We start from the raw sequence: 12,516 nt of genomic DNA on the forward strand, positions 1-12,516 counted from the left end.
ATCCTGTATCATATCATTATGTCATTATGATCAAATTTACTGGTTGTATTTTTTTATACAGTTGTAAATATTAATAAATAAATAAAAAAAAAAAATAAATAAAAGTTGAATATCACATGGCCACCTTATTTTCAGACATCTATGAGCATTATCAGGTAATGAAGGAGAAGAATAGAAAGAAGTGGGTTTTAGCGGTTAGATGGTTAATCGTGGAAGGATTTGTATCTGGTTCTGACCAGATAGGCAACATAAGGTACATTTGAGACCCTGATGGATGATTTGATTTGTGACAAAATAAGGAGCATTGAGAATTTTACGAAGAATTTTGGAACTGTAAGGATTAGATACGAGAGGAATTCGATGGTTTTGGTGGAGACTGTCAACTCCGTAAGTCCAGATAGGCCTTATTAGAGTCCTATAAATTAGTCTTTTGTAATTAGTTGGGATTTTAGACCGTTTGTCAAGTAAGCGTTGTAATAGTTGGAACTGACGAGCGATTTCCAGGTTTTAATTAGGATCCAAAGTTCGTTGTTTGTCCTGATATAGTCCTAGGTAACGGATCTGTTCGGTGCAAATGGGTGGGGTATTATCAAATGACACTAGGGTGTAGGGGAAGTAAGTTATGGTTTTACGACAAGCGTAAAGGTGATTGACATTGGATTTACTCTATTTTCATTATAAAAATATATAAACAGAAAAAGATAGGCAAAATGAATAGAAACGTAAATATCAGCAATGTTAGTTGTAGGTAATACAAATTCACATAAATAGTACTACATAACCTATCCGGGGTGATGGTAGCAGCGTGGTTACGCCCCTGTCTGCCATCTTAAAGGTTGCGAGTTCGAGTCCCCGGCCCGGAATTCCGGAATTTTTGCAAGCATATAATTATTACAATACTCACTCACAAAAGAAATGTTTCAATTTAAATACCTAGACATATAATGTCTTCGTAAACATATATTTGTACTATGCTAAATACAAAATAAACAGCTAAGATTTGAAAAATGGATTTACATGAATCGATAGAATTTTAAAATACAATCTTAAACTAGTGTTAATTATTGAAGCCAAAGGTTAGTAAAATTCTTTAAATAATTAAAACACGGAGAGCACAAATATTCATCAGTTGGCAATTCTATATTTGTTTATAACTCTAAATAAATATAACAACAAATTCTGGAGATTGGCTATACGATATTTATGAAATTGCGATTCAATGAATGAACCCATTGGTTATAATAATTAAATTGTAAAGATTAATTAACAAGAACGTTAATTGCCAATGCTATTTGTGAAAGGCTCATTCATTTTGATTGAACGCTATTGAATGACGTTTGCCAGAGCCCAGTTCAAAGGGGTCTTGAAGCTGTCCATATTCACGTAACTCCGTTGTTTGTACTGAAGGGCTTCTATAGTGACTTTGAATACAATAATTGAGTTAAATAATATGGGAAAAATTAAAAATAAATTCCCATAAAGACCAAAACGATAATCGTACTAATTATTTTCTAAAATACTGTAATTGTTAATTTCTCTTGGTTTACCGTAAATAACGGTTCTACATACTAGAATAAAAAAAAATATATAAAGTTAAGCAAGACAAATAAATAATTCGAAAATACATATTTCATAAGTGACATATATTTTCTTGTTTTTCCATAACTTTAATTTTTAAATTATTATTATTTGATTAAATTATTCATATTTCGTTGTTTCTTTGCATTATATAACTTCATATTTTTATTTTCTTAATTATTTAATTACCTAAATATACGTTTTATTTCCCACTTCTTTCATTAATTTATTTTTATCTATGTTCATTCTGTACAATCATTTGCTTTAATCATTATATATATCCTTTTTATTCATTGGTTGTTGTCTTGTTTTTTGTTCTTAGCCCTGATGAAGGCTAGAAATTCTGGCCGAAACCTTGGCACTATTAAATAAGTTTTATAACTTATTTGTGATATTCTTTGACCACACCCCAACCATCTTCTCCTCGGTTAAATTGGCAAGATTTGAAATAACATAATTATACCGAATCGATAGAATTTTAAAACATATATTATACATCTTATACGAACGGTAATCATTATTCTGAGAAATTCTAGATCCGGTCGGGTTTAAAACAAGGTGATTCTTTATCACCTATCTTATTTAATCTAGCACTAGAATACGTCATTAAAAGTGTGATCAATACTGTAAAGAGTTTAACTTTGGGTGGTAAAATGCCGGTGCTAGGGTATGCAGATGGTTTGGTATTATTGGGTGATGAAAAGAATCTATAGAACTAAATACAACCACGCTAATAAACTCCAGCAAGGAACTAGATCTTGAAAAAAATACGGATAAAACAAAATATATGGTTAGCAGTAGAAACGCGAGCAATTTCGGTGATATAGATACAGGAGGAAATACTTTTGAACAAGTAAATACGTTTAAGTATTTAGGTTCTACGGTAACTAGGAAAAACGAAATTGATGAGGTAATAAAAGCTAGGTTGAAGGCGGGAAATACTTGTTATTTTTCTATTTCGAAACTGCTTCTATTGAAAAACTTAAAAGTTAGAATTTACAAAGCCATTATCCTTCCCACTGTTCTTTATGGATGTGAGACGTGGCCTCCTACACTAAGAGATGAACAGCGTTTAGGGTATTCGAACATAAAGTATGAAGCAAAATATTCGGACCGAAAAAGGATGAATTAACGGGAGAATTTAGAAGATTACACAACCCTGAATTAAGAGACCTTCACCCGGTAAATATAATTCAAGTTATAGCATTGCGGCGTATAATATGGACATGTACGGTTGTAGGGGTTAGTAACAAGCGGATCCCTAAAATGGTAATAAACACTGAACCGACGGGTAAACGTCCGAAGGGTAGACCGAAACGTAGATGGGAGGAATGTGTTAAAACAGATTTAGTGGAATTGGGTTTGGAGAGGCATCACTGGAAGATGTATGCAGAGAGCGTTTGGTGGTATCGGCATCGAACCTTCGGGTTCGTTAAGCCTTTATTATTATTATTATTATTATTATACATCTTAAACAATCGTTTAACTATTTCCAATTTGAATCATTGCTTTTTGAAGTAGCTATACGCTGGGGGCAAACCAGATGGCCACGACACTCCGTTTGGAAACCACCGTTCGAGATTATAGACCAGTCAGATTCCAAATAGTCCAAAATTGAATAAACAGATTTAAACGAACGGATTCGAAACGCCTAAGTTTGAGCAATCTCAAGGCAATTACACAACAGAGATCCCTGCTCTGATTAGGAGAGGTGAAATCAAAAGCCTGAGGCTAACGGGCAAAAGTTTCGGTTCCGAGCAGGCATTCGAACGCCCTCATGACAGCCGAACGTTCAATATATTACTATTACAATGCTATATAATATCATATTACTAAAGTATTGGAAAATCGTAGATTGGCCATGTGTAATATATAAAAGTAAGATGAACCGTATCCGGTCGAAATAACTCAAATAGTAAATTAACTATTCATGAACTAAAATTTGTACTTGACAGAGCTCTAATAGTAATGTACAAAGCATTATTTGAATCAATATTAAAATATGGGATCGAATGTTATCGTGTCAGTGCTGAAAACAATAGCGCACCTCAAAAATAAAGCAGAAAATCTTAAAATCGTTGGTACCTTCCATTTAAACTATTTTATTTTTACAGAATTATCTTAAAATTTATGGATATAATTTTCACTTATTTCGGGCCCTTCGAAATTCGCTCGAGGACTGCAAAACCAACATGAAGGACTTCATTGCGCAAAAATCTGAGAAGTTTTGGGAGGACGGGATTTAAAAAATACCTGGAAAATGGCAATATTTAAAAGATCAAAATGGGTCATATATAATTGATTAATTGATTTTTTTTTCAACCCAATAATAGACAAAATAGGAAGCTCCCCTTTCAGAATGAAGGAAAGGGAAAGATAAGCTAAAGGCCACTGAAAAGTATCAGGGAAATTTCACGTTTAATAAATAACATTCGAAAGAAAAAAGATATAAAATAATATTTTCCTATATTTTATAATGTAGTATAAATTATAATCATATTTTATAATAGTTTTAAAATATATTAATTAATAATATTTTTCTTATGTTTCCTAATATTATCTTGAATTAATTTTTTTTTCGGCCAAGACTCCCATTGGAGTCTTATACACCTTAACCATGGTTGGGGTCAAGTTTTTCATTTTGTGGGACCACCACTCAATGAAAAAAATCAACGCCCCAGGCCGGATTGGTAGACTACGCCTAACCATCTGAGCTAAGGACGGCCCGTATCTAACGTCATTTGTTAATCATCAAATTCTTCCACTCCACTACTTTGTTGATACCTTGCATCCGCCGTTAGCTCATTTTTAAGCTTTCCTTCATTGAGAAAGCCGGATGTCTTATTTTATAGTATGTACTGTTGTTGCATATATATTTTTTTTTTCTTGCTTATTTATACGAAAGTATAAATAAATTGTATTATATACCGCTAAACCGCAATGAAAGGAATAGAACTACGAGTGTATATTATTGAATGGACTAACAAAGTAAAAACTACACTAGTTTGGCAAATGCTTCTGTGTATAAGCCAAGTTGTCAATCAGTGATCCCGGCACGTTTCAGCAAGTTTGTGATCGAGCGCTTTATGTCCATGGTTTGCGAACGAGCATAGCTACAAGTTGTAAATTGAGAATGAAATTATCACACAAATAAAATTAAAATAACATTTTTAAAAAAAACATAGAATGGTATAGGCGCATAAGAATGTTGAAATGGTAAGTCAAAACCTAAAAATATTCTTACACGTGTAAGCCATCGACCACGTGTAATAATATTTATAACAATAACATGACATAAAAAAAACAAAAAAAAAAACACAGAATATAATGAGGACTTGGTAAAAATGCATGAACAGGAGTAGAAACGAGAGCCAATTCGGTGATAAAGATGTAGTAGTGATCATCCGACTCAGAATAGGACATACCCGATTGACACACATCCACCTCATAACAGGAGAGGCCCCTCCAAAATGATCGAAATGCCATAGTAATTTGACCGTCAAACACATTTTTGAAGAATCTCATCACTACAAATTAACTCTGAACCAGTTAACCACGACCAATCTGTAATAGAAAAAGTCATTAAATTCATCCATCAGACTAATTTAATAACCAGCCTTTAATTATTATAATTATCTACTTATCTTGCCTTATTTTTAAAATTAGAACAGTTACTTATCTGCTTATCATCATCCTTTCCATTATCGTAACGATTATTAAATAAATTATAACTGCCTAGCTAGATAGTATTTCAAATCTCACGGAAATGAGTCCCACTGGTGCGGATTAGTACACCATACCAAAGCTATGACTATGAAACAACTAGGCCTTACCAAAGCCAACAACCAACGGGCGTTGATGACCAGGCTGTTAAACGCCCTTTCAAAACTAACAAACAAGATGTAGGAGGAAATACATTCATACAGTTAGGGAAGTTTTTAAAGTCTGCAGTAACTAGAAAAAAATGGAAAATGCTTGTTATTTTTCAAATTGATTGGAGAAGTTGGTCGGGGGGTAGGGTCAGCAAAGAACAACATAAATAAACACAACAATATTTATTTATTTTATGCCGATGTTTCGACCTGAGTTTCAGGTCTTCATCAGGGCTAAAGAACAAAAGAGATAACACCAACATTTAGAGAAACATAAAATTGAAAGGAGTTGTATTTTATGTTTCTCTAAATGATGGTGTTATCTCTTTAGTTCTTTAGCCCTGATGAAGACCTGAAACTCAGGTCGAAACGTCGGCATAAAATAAATATTGTTTTGTTTATTTTTCTTGTTATTTGCTGACCGCACCCCCGGACCGACTTCTCCAATCAGCAATCTACGGTCAACTATCTACACCTCATCTTGTTATTTTTCAATGTCGAAACTATTTAGCTCGCGCCTACGGTCCAAAAACTTTAAAGTTAGAATTTACAAGACTATAGTACTTCCTACTGTTCTATATGGGTGCGAAACAGCACTATAAGGTTTTTGAAAAAAAAAAAAAATATTACCTAAAATATTCGATACGAAGAAGAATAAGTTGGCCTAAGAATTTATAAGGCTACACAATGCAGGATTTTAAATGATATGATTTTAGCGAATAATATGTGTTTGTAAAGTAGCTCATGATCTCAGCTGATGACAACAACGGTCATATCGGTCACTATCATCTTATAAATAAGTCTAATATGTCAATATTTTATCTAAATTTATGTTTAAACTAATGTAATAAAATTAAATTATATAAATAAATGATTGGCCGTATTTTAAAAAAATGAAGGAGATGAAGAAGTTAACAACTACTTATTTGTCGACGTCTTCGAAAGTAGTTTATGACGTTTATCTTCGTAGGAGTAGTAGTTTTTATGATATTTGCTAAAATAAATTAATTTATAGTTGTTCAGACAAAACAATTCATGTTCAATTATTTATCGGCCGACGTTTCGCCACACTTTGTAAGGCTTCATCATGACCAAAAAAAAAAAGACACAAAAGTTAGTTTTTTTTTTTTTGTATTTTGTTTGGCACAGATGAAGCCTTACAAAGTGGGGCGAAACGTCGGCAGATAAATAATTGAACATGAATTGTTTTGTCTGAACAACTATAAATTAATTTATTTCAGCAAATATCATAAAAACTACTACTCCTACGAAGATAAACGTCATAAACTACTTTATAGGCCATTAAACTACCTTTGATTTGAGTACAAATAGACGTTAAATCATTTTTGAGATATATATTTCTCAAAATAAATTCACTAACTTTTGATTTTTCAGTGCATTTTTTATTAAATATTGCTTTTTAAAGAACTATACGTGTTCAAGGTTAGGAAGTAAAAATTGAAATTCAAATCTCCCACCAAAGGTCACGTTACTAGTGGTCAGTAAGTACGTTAGCAGTGGTTAAGTCGAGCTAAATACGAATTTGACCCCCCCCCCAATAGGGGCCACGTGACTGATCACGTGAGTTGTTAAGGTTATGTCGAATTAAATTTGAATTTAAATCTCCCGCCAGGGGTCATGTGACCAGTGGTTAAGGTAGGGTCGAAGCTAGGGTCTAAAGTCCAAGTTGACTCATTGAGGTGGGCCAGAATTGGCCTTTTATCCCTACTACGAGCATATATCGAGGACTATTGAACTTAAATAGCTCTATTAGGGCTCATAATTACTCTACTTTATATGATGTTCTCTTAGGTTGTCAGCTGTTCTTGGTCGCGTTGAAGATATAGAGCTCTGAATAAAAATGAATTTATTTTTTTAAAGTTGTGAATTTTTTTCCTCTTGAGCTCTTGTGCTATAAGTAAAATATTAGTTGAGCCACCCATAACGAAAAGCTTGAGCGACCAATCAAACTAATTTCTTCAGTTTAAACAGATTCTAGAAATGATGAAGAATGTTTTGGAAACCGGTGAAGATAGGAATTGTGCTGGCGAGGAGATTGGCATAAAATTAAAAAAGCAGAATAATAGAATAATAAATTACTTTTTTTTATCTGAATATTTTTAACACTCCTTATATCAATGACAAGACTAAATGTTGATACTAGGATTAATAAAATAAGTAAGAAATGCAAAAATTCTATTGAGGTCCTAAACGGGCCCCCACAGTATTATATGTTCGTTTCAGACTGTATTACGTAAGGTAATGCACCATAGTAATACTAAAATCCGCATTCTTCAATATTAGAAATGCACCTGATCGCTCCACGATGTGCGACGAAGTAGACATCTTAAAGATATCCTCCGTTGTTATCGATGCCAACTATGTTGCGTTAGTAATAGCGTTCGGATTGGCAGTGTTCGCAAATCGCAATTGTAATTATAAATAATACTAATAATAACGAATAGCGTACGAGGCGGAACAGCTGGGGCTAAGGGATCCTGCCAACTATTCCTAGCCCTGACCCAATGCGTTCGTCTGCGTCCCGATGGTCTCTCAACAGCTAGTCTCTAATTTTGCTAAGGAAAAATAAATGGAGTGAAGTATTTGAAAATTGAATTTTACCTCTCTGGGGCAGAGTAAAAGAGTAGTACAAGAGCCGGGAAGAAAAAAAAATGACAGTTATCTCACCCCAATTTATTATTATAATAAAAACTATATATAATTACTAGTCAAAACTGATGAGTCTGCCAAGTATAGGTAGAGAATAAAAAATGGCGGCTGTTTCAAAACATTAATTTTTCATTCGGAGCTCTATATCTTCAAAACTACTAACAACACTAGAAAATCTAAAAAAAAATATTATTTAAAGAAGAGTGAATTTGCTGAAATATTAGTCCTAATAGAGTATTTGGCTCCAATAGTTCTCGAGATATAGCTTTTTAAAACGCAAAATTTCTTAAAAATGTAATTTATTTTGAGAAATCTATACCTCAGAAACTAAGTGACGTATAGATGTCTATTAGCACTCAAATTAAAGCTAGTTCAATTTACTATAAAATAGTCTATAACATTTATCTTTGTAGGAACAGTAGTTTTTATAATATTTGACAAAATAGATTCACAAAATGTTAATTTCTAGTTGTTCGTATAAAATGTTTGAGTTTTGAAAAAATATATCTCTAGACCCATAAGACGCACATATGTCTGCCAGCCCTCAAAATAAAGGAAATTTAACTTACTATAAAGTTCTTCATGATACTTATCTTCGTAGGGGTAGTAGTTTTTATGATATTCGCATATAAATATAAATTTGGCAAATGAAAATTTGTCCGAACAACTATAAAACAATTTATTTTATCAAATATCATAAAAACTACTACTCATACGAAGATAAAGGTCCTAAAAGACTGTACAGTGCAATTATCTAGCTTTAATTTGAGTGGTAATAGACATCAAAAGGTTTTTGAGATATAGATTTCTCAAAATAAATTAACTAACGACTAATCTTTCAGTACATTTTTAAGAAATGTTGTTTTTTAAAAAGCTATATCTCGAGAACTATTGGACGTAAATATCTCTATTAGGGTTTATATTTTAGCAAATTTACTCTTCTTTAAATAATGTTCTTTTAGATTTTCTAGTGTTGTTGGTAGTTTTTAAGATATAGAGCTCCGAATGAATAATTAATGTTTTTTAAGGTTTTGAAACAGCCGCCATTTTTAATCTCCCTACCTATACTTGGTAGACTCATCAATTTTGACTAGTAATTATACCTAGTTTTCATTAAAGTAATCAAAAATTGGAGTGAAATAACTGCCTATTTCTCCTGTTGGCTTTTGTACTATAGGGACGCCCTTTCACTATGCCCTGATTATGTTATGTTCTACGAATGATTGATTTATGGCCTGAAATAATGTGCTGATAAAGGAAAAAATATATAAATATAAAATTTAAAATATTCCTGTAAATGGATGGGACAATAAAATAAAAGGTGAAAGAGAAAAGACGAAAAATGTGAACATATAATATGATATGGCTGATAAAATTTAAAATAAAACAATATTTAATATAAAAATGAATAATAAAGAAGATAGAAGAAAATGTAAAGATAAGAAAACTACAGGATAATGATAAATGACATTTTTCATAGAACAGAAAAAAAAAACTTCTTTAAGAGATCAAATGAGAAGAAAGCATAAGAAGTACAAGAAATGAAAATTAAGAGGACCGGTTAGTGTCAGGAGCATGCGCAGTAGAGGATTTGGGAAGGAAAAACACCTACTGCGCATGCTCCTGGCGGTTTGCTGACTCTCAAACCGGTCCTTGGAACTTACATATTAAAAACACATATTTGAAAATTTTCACGATCGTAATACTTCCCCTTATCATATATTCCATACATAGAGGTAAGTGAAAGTAAACAAGAATAATTCTTCATATTTTATTCTTAAAAATACAGTTAATTTTTTTATTAAAACTCGTTATCATGTTTTTTAGTAAGCTATATTGATTCTTTTTTTTTATATTAAACACCCCTTCGTAAAAGTATTAAATCAAATTAGGACTTTCCTAATTAAAAGGGAAATGAAGGGAGTGTAATTTCCGGTGGAGATGAGCCGAACTGGAAGGGAAGGGCTCGGAAGGGGGGGGGGGGTGTCAACTCATGCAATTTAAATTACAATATTTTATTAATTTCAAACAATGAACCTTCATAATAGAAAAATAAAAAAATATTTTAACCCGCTCTTTAAACATTAGAGATTTTAGCTTCAGAATTAAGAATTTAGATAAGTTACTATACTTAACGGATCGAACGTGAATACTGGATCACAGGAAACTGGAGGTCTGAGAGAGTGAGATAGGGAGAATAAAATTGTATAGTTAATAAAATAAAATTTTTAAATTGATAAAAAGGAAAAATAAATAAATAAAAAAAAATTTGATTAATTATTTTATATATGCTTGTTTGAGAGTGGTTTAGTTTATTCTTAATTTAAAACAATTTTGATCCTTCTTTTAAACTTCTCCAACGTTTTGGCCCTCAGGCCATTTTCAAAATTTTAAGTTGATAATGTAAGTGAAGGAAGGAAGGAAAGTGTTTTGTAAAAAAGTTTTAAATCTAACAAATAAATTTTTAGAAAAAGTTATTTGTGACAAGGACAATTAGCCTGCAATTTTAAGATTTAAAAAGAAATCCAGCCTGGGAGGTCGACTTTTATTCTCTAGCAAAACTTGATCCTCCTACTATGGTTAAAATAGGATGGTAATCTGCATACCTCTTCCCTTCCCCCGTATTTCAGGAATTCTTCATTGAAGGAGAATACGATATGCTAGCAGCAGTTCTTTACAGTTTGACTAGATAGTTAAACACTACAACCCACTGCTTAGGGTAGTGTAACAGAGAATATTTTAAACAAGAAAATCGTCCGTGAACAACTTTGATTTACCAAAGGCGAGATTATGTCAACATATTCTGCCGCCCATATATCAAGGTAGTTGAAGCGCCATTAGGGAGGGATCTTTTCGACACTTCAAACAAAGCAGACGCTCCATCATTTAAAAGGGAATTTACGATCTGTCCCGGGGGACACAAACGTTCCTAACACTACGAAAATAAAACGAATTCCGTTAAAATATCTACTAGCATAGAAGTGCCTGTGTTTGAAATCAGGACAGCTTTAACATGCGAATCCTTTATCATTAGCCCTGTCAACTGGTTAACAAAAAGGAGAAGTTATAAATTAAAAATTAACAAAATGGAGTAAATTTATTATTTTTAAATAATAAACCTTTGTACACAAAAAAAAAAAATGAACTTTTATGTTTCCGGAAACGTGGATAGAGTTTAAATGTGACTAGAGACTATATTATTTTATCATTATGTTATTTTATTAATTTATTTATTTTTCAAACACATAGTTTGATTATGTTCATTTTGTTTATTCTTCTGTTTGTATATATTTTAAGAGTTTTTTTTTTCATTCATTTATTTATTCTATTTTATTTTAGTATGTATGACATCATTCATCACTATTACCTATTGCCCACAACTGTGTGGCAGATTGTGATATCTATCAATAAATAAAAAAGTATTTAAAATAAAAAAAGTTGAATACATAAATTTAATTTTAAAATATCCTTCTGTTCACCGTCAATGGCCTTTTGTCCAAGAAATAATCTTATAATATAAATAATATTTGGAGAAGATGGTCGGGGGTGCGGTCAGCACAAAAGAACATAAATAAAAAAAAAATTATTTATTGATACCGATGTTCCGACCTGAGTTTCAGGTCTTCATCAGGGCTATAACACAAAAAGAGATAATAACCACCATTTAGAGAAAGATAGAATTGAATAATACAAAACAGTTGATTGATAACCAGGGAATTAGATAGTAGGGGGGTTTCTATCAATTAATTGATTGTTAACAGTGAAAGATAAAATGTAATATTATACAGGTAAGAAGATATTTATGAGATAAGATATGTAAGTAGTGTAAAAAAAACGGAAAACAAATTTAAATAAACATATTGAACTATGTGAAAGAAAATTAACTATATGATACAATGGGTAAGTGACTTATATTTGAATAAAAGTGTGAGTAATAGTCATTTACCCATTGTATCATATAGTTAATTTATTTTCACATTATTCAACATGTTTATTCAAATTGTTTTTTGAGAACCCAAGTACGGATAGTCCGCGTTAAAGACTAATACTCCTTGAAGGAAGGTCTATCTATACATGTATATAAAGAAAAAGTAGATGTAAATGAAAACGTAAATACTGCTATTATAAATGCATACATTTATATAAATAAAGACTATTATCATTAATAATATTTTTCTTATGTTTCCTAATATTATCTTGAATTAATTTTTTTTTCGGCCAAGACTCCCATTGGAGTCTTATACACCTTAACCATGGTTGGGGTCAAGTTTTTCATTTTGTGGGACCACCACTCAATGAAAAAAATCAACGCCCCAGGCCGGATTGGTAGACTACGCCTAACCATCTGAGCTAAGGACGGCCCGTATCTAACGTCATTTGTTAATCATCAAATTCT

General features: G+C 31.9%; 1 long non-coding RNA gene across 1 annotated transcript in view; it reads right to left on the reverse strand.

The window, feature by feature from the left end:
- LOC136795088 (uncharacterized) overlaps nucleotides 1-5,700 on the reverse strand; it is a 15,422-nt gene extending 9,722 nt beyond the window's left edge. The window contains exon 1 of the long non-coding RNA XR_010842636.1: nucleotides 5,004-5,700. This is a non-coding gene — a long non-coding RNA (uncharacterized lncRNA). The remainder of the gene's footprint in view (nucleotides 1-5,003) is intronic.
- Between the last annotated feature and the right edge of the window lie 6,816 nt (nucleotides 5,701-12,516).

Source organism: Halyomorpha halys, unplaced genomic scaffold, assembly GCF_000696795.3.
Source record: "Halyomorpha halys isolate HHAL.00 unplaced genomic scaffold, Hhal_1.1 Scaffold1983.1, whole genome shotgun sequence".
Lineage (NCBI taxonomy): Eukaryota > Metazoa > Arthropoda > Insecta > Hemiptera > Pentatomidae > Halyomorpha > Halyomorpha halys.